At 40.8% G+C, this 15,635-nt stretch overlaps 1 protein-coding gene across 23 annotated transcripts in view; it reads left to right on the top strand.

Annotated features, from left to right (window-relative positions):
• Positions 1-15,635, top strand: part of PLEKHA5 (pleckstrin homology domain containing A5) — a 251,395-nt gene that overhangs the window by 113,883 nt on the left and 121,877 nt on the right. The window lies entirely within an intron of this gene.

The raw sequence follows: 15,635 nt of genomic DNA on the forward strand, positions 1-15,635 counted from the left end.
ATCCAACTGGAGGAAAAATTGTAGAATGCTCTGCTGTATTGTAGCAGGCTGAAGTACTCCTGATCAGTATCGACTGAATTCTAATTGCACGTCTTCCTTCAGATCTTCACATATTTCGTATTACAGCTATATCAGTTATTTTTTAATATTTGTAAAATTCATACTGCATAAAATAAGCCATTTAAAAGCCTATGGTTCAGTGGCATTCAGTTTATTCCCAGTGGTAGACAGCCATCACCTCTAGCTAGTTTCAAAATGATTTCATCGCCTCAAAAGGAGACCCTGTGTGCCTAGTAAGCAGTTGCTCCCAATTTCTTCCTTCTCCCCCAGTCCCTGGCAGTCATTAATCAGCTTTCTGTCTATGAATTTACCTTCGCTGAGTAATCTCTGAGTATTCCTTATGAATGTAATCATACAGTATGTGGCCTTCTGTGTCTGTCTTTTTTTCACTTAATGTAATGGTTTTGAGGTTCAGCCATGTTGTAGCATCTGTGAGTAAATAATGTTCCATTGTATGTATGTGGTACATTTTCTTTACTCATTGACCCACTGATGGACGTTTGGGTTGTTTCTGCTTTTTGACTTTTGTGAAGCGTTCCCCTAGGAACATTTGCATACAAGTATTTGTTTGAGTTCCTGTTTTCCATTCTTTGGAGTATATATCTAAGAGTTGAATTGGTAGGTAGTAAGGTAATTTTAACTCTGCATTTAACTTTTTGAGGAACTCAAGTGTTTTCCATAGCAGCTGAATTTTTACATTCCTGACAATACTACATATTTATGCTGGGCCCTCAAACTGACACTGGGACTTTCAGATGGAATTCTGAATAATCAAGATGTTTTATCTTTGGGTCCAAAAAAACTAGTATATATTGTTTTTTGAAACTTTTCAACGGAAGCCTATGAAAGTGGCCCATATCTGAAGATTGTGTTTAAGTATCCATACTGTTATGCCATTGATCCTCAGGCACCTGAACCAAAGTTTTAAGAACAGTATTTAAGAACTGCATGTGCTCTGTTATTTGTTAGGGTATCTATTCCTTTCGTATTTTGTCTTTTATATCTTATGTGTAAATAGCATTTTTGAAATATTTAACTGACCTAACAATCAGAGTTAGTAATGGACACACAGGTTATTTTCAATAGGAAAACATCCTGATTAGTAGTTTTCAAATCCAGTTTTTTATTTGATTGACAGTAATTTCACTATATAAGAAAGTACCTTTCTATCCTTCCAGTTTTCAGTTGGATACATCTTTTGTTTCTTTTTCTGTTGGCAGCTTGTGTGTTTGTGTTAGTCACTCAGTTGTGTCTGACTCTTTGAAACCCCATGGATTGTAGCGCACCAGGTTCCTCTGTCCATGGGATTCTACAGGCAAGAATACTGGAGTGGGTTGCCATTTCCTTCTCCAGGGGATCTTTCCGACCAAAGCTGGCAGCTTGATCTGCCTTTGCTTGCTCATTGCTAAGGTTTTCCAGTCTCTTACTGTACTGAACTGGTTTCTCCCTGCTGAGTTACATTTCGATTGGTTTAAACATGGCTTATTACTTTGTCACAGAATGTAATGGACCCTTTTGGTCCCTACCAATCTGCTGTCCACACATCCCTCCAACTTTCTTCCTGTTGGAGAGAGTCCAGACTTTGTTCTGATGTTTGTTTCTTCCATGTGTCTGGGAAAGTGAGTCTCCTCAGTCCTAGGGTATAGATCATAATTATTCCTAGGGAGTTAGTCCTAGGCCATAAGCCAGTGATTGGTCTAAGCTGAAGAACTGTGCAAGTTTTCTTCATTTTCTTAAAACAAAAGGAACCTAAGACACGAATTCATTCCCTTTTTTACCATGAGAGCACAATTCTTAGAGCTGCGGTGGCAACTGTGGAACCATGAGAAAAAAGTAAGGGACTCAGAGGATCCCACCCAAGGGTTACGGCATGATTGAGCTTCTGAACTAAGTCAACCCAGAGGCCTCTCTGCCTCTTCTTGCCATTTGAGATACTGAATTTTTCCTGTTTGAGCAGCTTAAAAAAAAAAACACACACTATTTAACTTTTTGTATTATACTGGCGCTTAGCTGATTAGCAATATTGTGATAGTTTCAAGTGGATGGCAAAGGGACCCAGCCATACATGTACGTGTATCCGTTCTCCCCCAAACCCCATTCCTATCCAGGCTGCCACATGACATTGAGCAGCATTCCCTGTGCTATACAGTAGATCCTTGTTGGTATTCCATTTTAAATATAGCACCCAGTTTTAAAACAGTATTTCTTGTTAAAAATGTCAACCCACTCCAGTATTCTTGCTTGGAAAATCCCATGGATAGAAGAGCCTGGCGGGATATAATTCATGGGGTCGCAAAGAGTCGGACTCAGCTGAGTGACTGTGAGCACATTGTTATTTATTTGGCTGTTTCCAGTTGCCACACATGAGATCTTTGATCTTTGTTATGGCATGCGGTTATTTAGTTGTGGCATATGAGGTCTAGTTCCCTGACCAGGGATCTTAGCTACTGGACCATGAGGGAAGTCTCAAGCCACTTTTTAATTGAGTATTCTGTTGCTGAACACATCCTAACTCATACCAAAGGATAGAGAGAAAATGTTTTGTTAAAATGTGTGTGTGGGTGGGTGCAGCTTAGTATATTTCATAATTCCTACATGTAAAACTCAGGAAATTTTATAGGTAAAAACACCAGCTCCCCAATGATTCTGAGGCAACCAGAATTTGAGTTTAGGAACCTACTGGCTTAGAGCAAATGTCTAAAATTTCTGTTATCTGGAACTCTTAATTACTACTGCTCTTTTTTTGCTGATAATAAAAAAGTATTTGAATTTCACATTTCAGAAGCTAAATTGATGCTGAAATGTTGATTATCAAAAACATGAAATATATGTGAAAGTATCATTGTTGAACTTGTCCTTTGTTCTCTCTGCCCTGTTTATTTAGCAGCTTTGTTTAGACGCAGCAAATATTTTACAATTTGAAGAAAGGGGTTTTTAAAAAAATTTTATTTATTTATTTATCTGTGTCAGGTCTTACTTGCGACATGCATGATCTAGTTCCCTGACGAGGAATCGACCCCAGGCCCCCTGCATTGGGAGCACAGAGTCTTATCCACTAGACCACCAGGGAAGTCCCTAAAGGGACTTTATGTTGTTATTTTCTTTCTTGTTCTGTTTTGTATACCTCGAAAATCACTTTGCCATTTCCTAAATACATTGTTTTACACAGGACTCTTGTTATGGAAATCTGACCTTTAGGCCGGAGAAATTAGCTGGTTTATATACTCAGACTCTGTAGAAGCCACAGATGCAACGCTGGGGAGTGGCAGTAGGGTTTGGAAGCAGTAACGCTTAACTTGTAGGGTTTTTGCTGCTTTTCTCTGTGTTTGGTCTTATTATCTCAGCCCTTCCTCCACAGCTAGAACAATAGCTGCTGACAGGTCCCAGACCCTCTCCCCATAGCTTCATCACCCTGGAGAACCCCCTCTTGATTGACTAATTTGCAGCAAGTTCTGGGCCAGGTACGAGAAATACAGCAAAGAACCAGGACATCCCTGACATCAGTCTAGCGATGGTGACAGAGCTGCGTGGACCCCTGAGTTTAGGGACATAGTTTGTTATGTGACCTCAGTTGCAGTGAGTTATAGTAACATTTAGTGGCTAGCTGTGTTATTTGGGAAGTCTGTTTGGCTATGATGGGACTGACCTGCTAAAGAGTAGTTTCCCCTTTCAAGTACAGCATCCTCAGAGACAAGCCTTCTAGGATTGGAATCAGGGCTCTAGAATCCTTCCATTTTCCTACTTCACCATCCTAGCATGAGACTTTCTTTCTCAAGGTTACTTTGTGTCCTGAAGTGGCTGTCCTTCCGTCCAGGAGGAATAAAACCAGGAGAGACAAAAAGCATTCATTACCTATCTAAGTCCGCTCCCTTTAAGCATCCTTTCCCGGGCCCCACGTGGCACCTGTTCACAGCTGTATCTTAGTAATGTGATCTTACCTGATTGCAGGGAAGCCAGGAAAGGGAATCCTTTATTTGGGGGCATTGCTTCCCCGAATGGAGCCGTATGAGAATTGGAGACTGGATGGTGGATAACTACACATTGGCAGTTCCCAGAGGTCAGCTGTATTGCGAGCTCACTGGCACGTTTTCACTCAAAATCTAAACAGGAATATGAACTGTTGTCGTTCAGCCACTTAGTCATGTCTGACTTTTTGACCCCATGGACTGTAGCAGGCCACGCTTCCCCATCCTTCCCGTCTCCTGGAGCTTGCTCAAACTCATGTCCCTTGAGTTGGTGATGCCATCCAACCATCTCATCCTCTGTCATCCCCTTCTCCTCCCTTCGGTCTTTCCCAGCATCAGAATTTTTTTCCAAAGAGTAGGCTCTTTGCATTGGGTGGCTAAAGTATTGGAGCTTTAGCTTCAGCATCAGTCCTTCCAGTGAATATTCTGGGTTGATTTCCTTTAGGATTGACTGGTTTGAGCTCCTTGCTGAGTCTTCTCCAACACCACAGTTCTGAAGCATCAGTTCTGCTCTCAGCCTTCTTTACGGTCCAACTGTCACACCATACAGGACTACTAGAAAAACCGTAACTTTGACCATACGGACCTTTGTCGGTAAAGTGATGTCGTGCTTTTCAGTATGCTGTCTAGGTTTGGCATAGCTTTCCTTCAAGGAGCAGGCGTCTTAATTTCATGGCTGCAGTCACCGTCTGCAGTGATTTTTGGAGCCCAAGAAAATAAAGTCTGTCGCTGTTTCCATTTTTTTCCCATCTATTTGTCATGAACTGAGTCAGCTTGTTTTCAAATCAGTATCAAATCTCATCTTCCTTCCCATTCATTTGTTGACTCATTCATCTCCAGACAGTGGGAGCCCACTTAGACGCCAGCTTCATTTTCTGTTCGTGCTGGTGAGCTGGTTAGTATAAGTCCTATTTTGCAGTAAACAAACTTGCTATATGGGAAAATCCACTTCCTCAGGGGCATTTGTGAAAAATCCAAACCTTCACCAACCCCTGTTTGATAAATCTTTGATCGTACCCCCTCCTTAGCAACTCTTCACGGCCTGCTACGTGACGCCCAGGCTCCTTTGTCTGCTGGTCACACCTTCAACCCTGCTCTTCACCCAGCCTTCTGAACACCCACCTTCTAAACCACTGCGTTATGACCAAGCCGGACATCACCAAAGTTATTTTTACTACAGTGTTTTTTCATCATGACTTTTCTGTTTTCTACCCTCCTGATTCTACCCATTCTACCATTCTCTATGCATTTAGGCTCAAAGTTCATGTACATTTGTCTCTGCATTTTTGATCCATGTGTCTTTCAGAACAGTAATTGTAGAAGGGCTTTAATGTTTGCATTCTTCTAGTCCTTGTAAAGATCCTATGAGGAAGATGCTGCTGTTATACCCATTTTAGTGATGAATGGCACAGAAGAGGTACAGTAGTTTTCCTAAGGCCTGATCTAAGATTCTAACCTAGACAGTCTGGTTCCAGAATCCATTTATGCTAGAATATCTCATATTCTTACTTACGTATTATTTATGTAGCAGTTCTTACTTAGTCACCAAGTTGTGTCCGACTCTTTTGCAACCCCATGGACTGTAGCCCGCCAAGGTCCTCTGTCCATAGGATTTCCCAGGCAAGGATCCTTGAGTGGGTTGCCATTTCCTTCTCCATATGTGTTAATAGTTACTCACCAACAACTAGTTTGGACATTTCAGTTCTCTTTCTATTTACTTCTCCTGCAGGAGCCAAGCAAATGTTTCTTCTACAGAAGAAGTAATATCCTCAATAAGTATTTGTTAAATGAATTTTTAAAAAAATCTAATAGCAGCCAAGGAAATTAAATCTCAGCCCAGGTTGTTTGATTTTTCTTTTCAATGCTAGACAGCGGTATGTAGAACATTTCCAGTGAACTTCTGAAATAAGGTATTCTCATTTAAAAGAAAGGAAAAAACTTGTAGGCTAAGAAATTTGTACAAATGAGGTATAAAAACAGACAAAGGAATTACTTACCCCTTCATTGCCAGAAATGTGAGTGTATAAGTGTAGCAAGTTAAAACTGTTTTGTTTACCTTGACCTTGGCAGGCAAATGGTCTTGGAGTTTTTGCCACAAGACCACCTGATTGTGTGTGTCTTGTATAATCATGATGAGAAAAGGATGACTTGGCAGGACCTTTCATTGAGTCAGCTATAAATGTTAAAAGTCTCTTTGGTCCCCAGGCTGTGTCTCAGTTATGAGTCTCCATAATGGATTTCACCCTGTTTTGTGGTAGTAAAACATTTAAGATTAAGAACATGCATCTTTTCTACCCTCTTTGCAAGTGGGTGAGCAATATTCCTATTGAGTTGATGAAACCAATGCACAAAGCAGCCATTATAATAAGTTTCTCTGAGGCCTGTTTTTTTGATGATAATGAAACTGGTGACATTGTCATATGTTTGATTCTATTCTTGCATCAAAAACAGACCATGTATCCTCCAGGCAGATGGCTTAAGTGTAGAATTGACCTAGTACTTGAATAATAGATGTTTTGTTGGTACATCAGGCTTTTACAGAAAACCAGTTAGAGTTTATGATTTCTTTAAGAATGAAAATCAGTCTATATCCAAGTAGAGGATAAGTCACAAACTATCGTTCAAAAATATACATTTATCCAGAATTGAAGTTAGGACCTTGACAAGGAAATTAGATGTTTATTAGTTAGCATTGCATTTTTAAAGTATACCAAATCAGTTAAATTTTCATACTGTATTTGTGGCAGGCATATACTTTGACCTGGAACGTTTCTAGAATTTTATTGGTTACAGTTAAAATACAGTTAAAGATTCTAGAGCCTATTAAAAAAATTGACTACTCAGAATCCATTTTTCCCCTAGCAAGAGAAAACACCCAGAGATAGTTTGAGAGTTCACATATTCAATGGAGATGTAAATATAACCAGACATTTCACCTGTAGCTCAGAAGTTGAACTGTCATTTGATAGTTGTGAAAGGAAAGGAAGATAATCAATTTTAATGCCCACATCTTTGTTGCCTTTTAGAGCGTCACTCTCATTTTTGTTTTTATTTAGTTTTATCAATCTGTAAAATTATTAGTCCACTTTTTATGAGTATATTTTTGTTGTTGTTTAGTTATATTCTATTTATGTTGCTGAATAGTTTACAAACATCTCTACTGACAGAGTCTTTGAAATGTAGGTGTATATGACTGCAGATTTTTTGGTTGTGCTATTTGTTCCTGATATATACTGCACCCTGAGTGAAGGAGATTGGAGGAAATCTCTCCAAGGAGATAACATTTGAGCTGGACTGAAAAAGTGTATAAATTGTTGAGATACAGAAATTACGACATAGTTTATGAGGAAGTCATAGCTACCAATCTCACCCAAAAAATGAAAGCAGTTTTGAAAGGATCAGAAGAAATAAATTAAAGTGGTTATAAAATGGCTGAATCAGTATCTTATTAACTAGCCTTTAAGGGCCAAGTTTCTCATCAATGCCCTGAGAGATATTTTCAAATTAGAAGGTTTTGAGTCCTGTTAGTAAGCAAGTATATTTAGTAGCAACCACTCCCTGGGGGAAAAAAACTCTCATGGTATGAAGGACTTTTCTGTTATAATTGGTTCCTTCCTAAGCAGGTGTTTTTGGATTAATCTAATTCTTAAATCATTCAGCTCTTTCAACTACATTTTCAGAGTTTGCTGTGTTATGAAATTTTAGCCCTAATAGAAAACCTAACTGGTTGCATGGAGCAGCCCTTGAACATTTTGAAGGCAGTGAATCGAGAATATCTGAGCTGTTACATCATTGTCAACTGAGGGCTGACACCCATAGTGATTGTCTCCCTGTATTCATAGTGATTGTCTCCCTGTGTTCATAGTGATTGTCTCCCTGTGTTCATAGTGATTGTCTCCCTACATCCATAGTGATTGTCTCCCTACATCCATAGTGATTGTCTCCCTGTATTCACAGTGATTGTCTCCCTACATTCATAGTGATTGTCTCCCTACATCCATAGTGATTGTCTCCCTGTATTCATAGTGATTGTCTCCCTACATCCATAGTGATTGTCTCCCTGTATTCATAGTGATTGTCTACCTGTATTCATAGTGATTGTCTCCCTGTATTCACAGTGATTGTCTCCCTACATCCATAGTGATTGTCTCCCTACATCCATAGTGATTGTCTCCCTGTATTCACAGTGATTGTCTCCCTACATTCATAGTGATTGTCTCCCTACATCCATAGTGATTGTCTCCCTGTATTCATAGTGATTGTCTCCCTGTATTCACAGTGATTGTCTCCCTACATCCATAGTGATTGTCTCCCTGTATTCATAGTGATTGTCTCCCTACATCCATAGTGATTGTCTCCCTGTACTCATAGTGATTGTCTCCCTACATCCATAGTGATTGTCTCCCTGTACTCATAGTGATTGTCTCCCTGTATTCATAGTGATTGTCTACCTGTATTCATAGTGATTGTCTCCCTGTATTCACAGTGATTGTCTCCCTACATCCATAGTGATTGTCTCCCTACATCCATAGTGATTGTCTCCCTGTATTCACAGTGATTGTCTCCCTACATTCATAGTGATTGTCTCCCTACATCCATAGTGATTGTCTCCCTGTATTCACAGTGATTGTCTCCCTGTATTCACAGTGATTGTCTCCCTGTATTCACAGTGATTGTCTCCCTACATTCATAGTGATTGTCTCCCTGTATTCACAGTGATTGTCTCCCTGTATTCACAGTGATTGTCTCCCTACATCCATAGTGATTGTCTCCCTGTATTCATAGTGATTGTCTCCCTACATCCATAGTGATTGTCTCCCTGTATTCATAGTGATTGTCTCCCTACATCCATAGTGATTGTCTCCCTGTATTCATAGTGATTGTCTACCTGTATTCATAGTGATTGTCTCCCTGTATTCACAGTGATTGTCTCCCTACATCCATAGTGATTGTCTCCCTACATCCATAGTGATTGTCTCCCTGTATTCACAGTGATTGTCTCCCTACATTCATAGTGATTGTCTCCCTACATCCATAGTGATTGTCTCCCTGTATTCACAGTGATTGTCTCCCTGTATTCACAGTGATTGTCTCCCTACATTCATAGTGATTGTCTCCCTACATCCATAGTGATTGTCTCCATGTACTCATAGTGATTGTCTCCCTGTATTCACAGTGATTGTCTCCCTACATCCATAGTGATTGTCTCCCTGTATTCATAGTGATTGTCTCCCTACATCCACAGTGATTGTCTCCCTACATCCATAGCCTACATCCATAGTGATTGTCTCCCTACATCCATAGTGATTGTCTCCCTGTATTCATAGTGATTGTCTCCCTACATTCATAGTGATTGTCTCCCTGTATTCACAGTGATTGTCTCCCTGTATTCATAGTGATTGTCTCCCTGTATTCATAGTGATTGTCTTCCTTTGTGGTGTCGAGTTTGTTTCTGTCTTGAGCTTCAGGTGATGGAGTTACCTGTGCAGTAAGTCCATGGAACATTTGGAATCTATCTCGGGCTATCACTGGTGTGAGTGTTCAATTTCTGTGAGTTAATTTACTTTTTGCCTGATTTTCACCTTTTAAGAGAAGATAATGAGGATAATGCAATTCAAAGACGCTTACTCCTTGGAAGAAAAGCTATGACAAACCTAGACGCCATATTAGAAAGCAGAGTCATTACTTTGCCGACAAAAATCCACATAGTCAAAGCTATGGTTTTTCCTGTAGTCATGTATGAGTGTGAGAGTTGGACCATAAAGAAAGCTGAGTGCTGAAGAATTGATGCTTTTGAACTGTGGTGTTGGAAAAGACTCTTGAGAGTCCCTTGGACTGCAAGGAGATCAAACCATTCAATCCTAAAGGAAATCAGTCCTGAATATTCATTGGAAGGACTTATGCTGAAGCTGAAGCTCCGATACTTTGATCACCTGATAGGAAGAGTCGACTCATTGGAAAAGATCCTGATGCTGGGAAAGACTGAAGTCAGGAGGAGAAGGGGACGACAGAGGATGAGATGGCTGGATGGCGTCACTGACTCAGTGGACATGAGTTTGAGGACAGGGAAGCCCGGAATGCTGTAGTCCATGGGGGTCGCAAAGAGTTGGACATAATTGAGCAACTGAATAGCAACAGTGAGGGTAGGAGAGACAGCATATTTTTGAATTAAAGTCAATCTTTCACATCTGAGAATTCTGTATCTGCCGATTCAAATAACTGTGAATCAAAAATATTGGGAGGGCGAGGCATGGAATTCCAAAGAGTACCAAAGAGCAAACCTTGAATTTGCCTGTTTATGTAGCATTTACAATGTATCAGGTATTGTAAGTAATCTGCAGATGATTTAAAATATGCTGGGGGCTGTGCGTGTAAGTTATATGCAGAGACCGTGCCATCTTATATAAGGGTCTTGAGAGTCCATGAATTTGGGGATGGATGGTGTGCTGGAGCCAAGGCCATGAAGACACTGAAGCACGACTGTATTTTTAATTTACTTTTGTGATTAGCGCTGCCTTGAGGTTTCTCTTTAAGTCGTGACGATATGGTGGCTGATGTGCCAAGATGAATTGATTTGGAAATTTGGGAGAAAGGAAAACGAGGCCATCAGTATTCTGACTTTCCCTCTGTAAACTATATGCCTGTATACCTTCCATCTGGATATTTGTATCCTTTATAATATTCCTGATGTGCATGTGCTAAGTAGCTTCAGTCGTGTCTGATTCTTTGCAACCCCATAGACTGCAGCCTGCAAGGCTCCTCTGTCCATGGGATTCTCCAGGCAAGATGCTGGAATCGGTTGCCATGCTCTCCTCCAGAGATCTTCCCCACCCAGGGATGGAACCCCAATCTCTTAAGTCTCCTGCGTTGCCAGGCAGGTTCTTTACCATTAGCGCTACCTGGGGAGCCCAATATTCCTTATAATAAATTAATAAATGTTAAGTAACTGTTTCTGTGAGTTCTGTGAGCTTCTTAAGCTAATCAGTCAAACCTGAGACAGGCTCATTTGAACCTGATTTATAGGCAGGGGTTGGAAGCAGAGATAACAACCTGGATTTGTGATGGTATCTAAAGTGGGGGCAGTCTCGTGGGACTGAGCCTTCAACCTATGGGTCTGCCGCTGTCTCAGGGAGACACATAATTGCCTGGTAGCTTAGAAGAACTATGCATCGTTGAGTATGTGGTTGTGGTCTTCTCGTTGTAGTAGTATTTTTCTGACTTGAAAGTTTTGCATTAAGTGACCTGGGAGATAAAAATCAGTTACCAAGTGATGGGATGTTTGAATGCTTTGCGTTAGCCAGCACTATGAGACCGTATGGAAAAAACACGGGTAGGTCTGTTTCTCATCTATTATAAGAGCTTCAGCTTTGGGTGCTAATGATGGGTAAGCTAGCACCAAATTATAGAGACAGTTGGGTGCTCGTTCAAGTCATTTGGATTCATGCGTGACTTACAAAGTGAAGGCTGGGGAACCAGGTCACATAGTTCGGGGTCCATGGTGGTGTTTTTAAGAATAGAGTGGTTAAGAGTTTTAAATGCCACTGAGAAGTGAAGTGAGAACTGAAAAAAAATGACAGTTATCACAACTGAATCCTCAGTCATTATCACAAACAGCACTAAAGAGGGCTCTGAGTGAAGCACATGATTTGGTGGTAAATACTTTGCAGGCCCTCACTGGACTGTTTTTCTGTGGCTTTCTAATGAAGCATGGTTCCTGCCCTACAGCATAGAGATACATGAAAAGAGAATCAGGATGAATCAAGATTTAGGCTTCTCTACAGATTTAAAGACGGTTATTAGCTCCAGCAAACAGTGGGGCATATGTCCACAATCTCCCTTAGCTTCCTGTCCTAAAAATGTGGTGTGGGTAGAATCGTAAAAAGCTAAATTAGCCATCCTTGACTTTGGGGAGAAGCAGGGCAAAATCTCACCAGGTGCTTGTGAGAATTGCCCTATTGGTGTGCTTTTTTCCCCCCTTCTGTTAATTGGGTGCCTTTTGTAGGTGTCAAGTTTAGATTGCATCTTAAATTTGTGCTTTCACAGCTACTGGTACCTCTAACTGCAATGTCCTCTGGAAAGAGTTCGTCCACTGTCATTTACTGTCCTGTCCTCTGTTAAACCTCTTCCAGATCCCCCCGGGCAGTTAGCCACTTCCTCTTCTGTGCTCTGCAAATCAGGTTATGTTATAATGATCTGTTTACAGCTCCCTCTGTCCTAGTAAACTGTCAGTTCCAGGCTGTTCTGGCCTTGAGAGAAGGGACCTTATCTAATTCCCCCTTTTATGTTCCTTGCCCGAGCACCCTGTTTTCCCTGTGGAAGTCCTGTAAACCGTGGTGGGATGGCAGAGGGGCTGAGCCAGCCTCCCAGGTCCTAGAGAAATAGTGCAGGGTGCTGGAAACTTTGTAAACCAAACGCTCCTTCAGCGTGTTAGTTCTTGGAGTTCCTGGTAATCCAGTCAGTTTGTTAGTTCTCGGTGTTCCTGGTCATCTTTCAGAGTCTCTTGGCAGATCTCTGCTGCTTCTTTATTGCTTTCTCCTGGCAGCTGTGTGTAGCACCACCAAGGCACTGCGATTCGGTAATCATATTATAAGTGTTAGTCACTCAGTCGTGTCCGACTCTTTGTGCCCCGTGGACTATAATCCATCAGGCTGCTCTATCCATGGGATTCTCCAGGCAAGAATACTGGTGTCGGTTGCCATTTCCACATGCTGCCATTTGATTGCCGAATTGTCTGCCTTCAGAGGTGATAATTTTAGAGCATATACACCAATGACTACAGCTAAGCCAGATCTACTAGAAAAATATATAGCTTCCTTCTTAGTGCATTTTATAAGTGTTTTGTTATGCCTGCTCTGTTGATGTGAACAGTTGAACTTTATTACATAACACAAGGTCACATTGGCTTAGGGTAGGAGTAATATACATTTTAACCTTCATATATTGTGCTTAAAGGTTGTTATGGTTTGTGTCATTTACTAGGGACTGTCCTTTGCTTTCAGAACTATAGCAAAAGTTATTTTAACTTTTCTTTAATGTCTTCAAGAATGGGTTTTGTTTTCATTTTTAGTGTGAGAAGTTTAAACAGAGACTAATTAAGATTCACAAAATCTTCATTTTGGAAAAAAAAATAGGGCAGATCCATGAATGACTGACTACTATTCTAAAACATATGCAAACCCTTCTGGCTATCGCAAACTACATCAGCTTGCTTGTCTATATTTCAAGCTATGTGATGAAACAGTTTTGTTTTCTCAACTTGAAATGCTATTTTTAATTTTTGTTATTGCAGTTTCATATGAAAGGAGTGTTTTTTTTAAGCACTGGCTATGTTACATGCTAGATTAATTGTAAGACAACTCACTTTTGAGGTATATTCACATTTTTGTGTCATTAGCATGCTAACAAGATATTTTCAGTACATTTTATAAAATGGTTTGTCTGTAGTCTTATTAAGAATCACCTTGTTGGTTGAAGGGCAGGAAATGCAGAAGAGATATGATTGGTCATCAAATATGAGTTAACATTTAATTAAACACTTGTTAGGTGGTAGGCACTGTTCCAGTTGCTTTACATGGCTTTTCTCATTTAATTCTCACAAAAATCCCTTGAGGATTGAATTGTTATCTTTATTTTCCCTATAAGGAAATTGAAGCATAGAGAGGCTAAGTAACTTGCCTGTGGTCTGAAAACTACTGGAAGAAGAGCTGGTCTTAGAGTCATCTTACTCCAGACCTTACATGCTTGTAGCCATTAACTGGACTGCCTTCCGTGTGAACAAGCTCATGAAGAAAGGTTTAACCTCACTTGCAACTAAAACACACAAACACAATTAAAGCTGTATTTTCTATTAGATTTGCAAGGAAGAAAAATAATTGTCAGTGTCTTTTATGTGGGAAGAAAGTATAACGTATTAAGTTATAAATTGTTACCTCTTTTTGGAGTGTCAAGGAGGCAGATGTTGAAGACACACACATGCTTTGATCTATCTGTGTCATTTCTAAGAATGACCTTGCACAATACAAGAAAGCACAAAGGTATCTAGGCTACCTTAAGCACTGTTTCCTGAAAGAGATGGGCATACCAGACCACCTGACCTGCCTCTTGAGAAACCTATATGCAGGTCAGGAAGCAACAGTTAGAACCAGACATGGAATGACAGACTGGTTCCAAACAGGAAAAGGAGTACGCCGCCAAGGCTGAATATTGTCACCCTGCTTATTTAACTTCTATGCAGAGTACATCATGAGAAACACTGGGCTGGAAGAAGCACAAGCTGGAATCAGGATTGCCAGGGGAAATATCAATAACCTCAGATATGCAGATGACACCACCCTTATGGCAGAAAGTGAAGAGGAACTAAAAAGTCTCTTGATGAAACTGAAAGAGGAGAGTGAAAAAGTTGGCTTAAAGTTCAACATTCAGAAAACTTAAGATCATGGCATCTGATCCTGTCACTTCATGGGAAATAGAGGGGCAGACAGTGGAAACAGTGTCAGACTTTATTTTGGGGGGCTTCAAAATCACTGCAGATGGTGATTGCAGCCATGAAATTAAAAGATGCTTGCTCCTTGGAAGGAAAGTTATGACCAACCTAGATAGCATATTAAGAAGCAGAGACATTACTTTGCCAACAAAGGTCCGTCTAGTCAAGGCTATGGTTTTTCCAGTGGTCATGTATGGATGTGAGAGTTGGACTGTGAAGAGGGCTGAGTGCCGAAAAATTGCTGCTTTTGAACTGTGGTGTTGGCGACAACTCTTGAGAGTCCCTTGGACTGCAAGGAGATCCAACCAGTCCATCCTAAAGGAGATCAGTCCTGGGTGTTCATTGGAAGGACTGATGTTGAAGCTGAAACTCCAATACTTTGGCCCCCTCATGCGAAGAGTTGACTCATTGGAAAAGACCCTGATACTGGGAGGGATTGGGGGCAGGAGAAGAAGGGGACGACAGAGGATGAGATGGTTGGATGGCATCACTGACTCAATGGACATGAGTTTGAGTAGACTCTAGGAGTTGGTGATGGACAGGGAGGCCTGGTGTGCTGCAATTCATGGGGTCACAAAGAGTCAGACATGACTGAGCGACTGACCTGACCTGACCTGAAGCACTGTGTATGACAAAAAGTTTTAAATTAAGTGTCCAATCGGAATCAGGTTTAGATCAATGTCATGGGCAGCCATCAATAAAAGAAAAGTTAAGAATATAGTTACTGATATGGAACTGACCATGGTATATTACTGAATTTAAAAAAGCGAGTTGCAAAACAGCATATATAGTTTGATTTCCTTATATTGAATAAATGTGTGTTTATATACACACACTCTGGTCGAAAAGATTGTTCACCAGAATATTAACGGCTGGTATCTTTCCTACTAAATGGTATAACTTAGTGATCAGATGTACGGGTTTTGAGTCCTGCTCAGTCACTTACTGGACTTCCCAGGTGGCTCAGCGGTAAATAGTCGCCTGCCAGTGCAGAAAATGTGGGTTTGATCCCTGGGTTGAAAGTCTCACTGGAAGAGGAAATGGCAACCTACTCCAGTGTTCTTGCCTGGAGAATCCCATGGACGGAGGAGCCTGGTGGGCTGCAGTCCCCGGGGTCACAAAGGAGT

The sequence above is a fragment of the Odocoileus virginianus genome, chromosome 23, assembly GCF_023699985.2.
Source record: "Odocoileus virginianus isolate 20LAN1187 ecotype Illinois chromosome 23, Ovbor_1.2, whole genome shotgun sequence".
Classification (NCBI taxonomy): domain Eukaryota; kingdom Metazoa; phylum Chordata; class Mammalia; order Artiodactyla; family Cervidae; genus Odocoileus; species Odocoileus virginianus.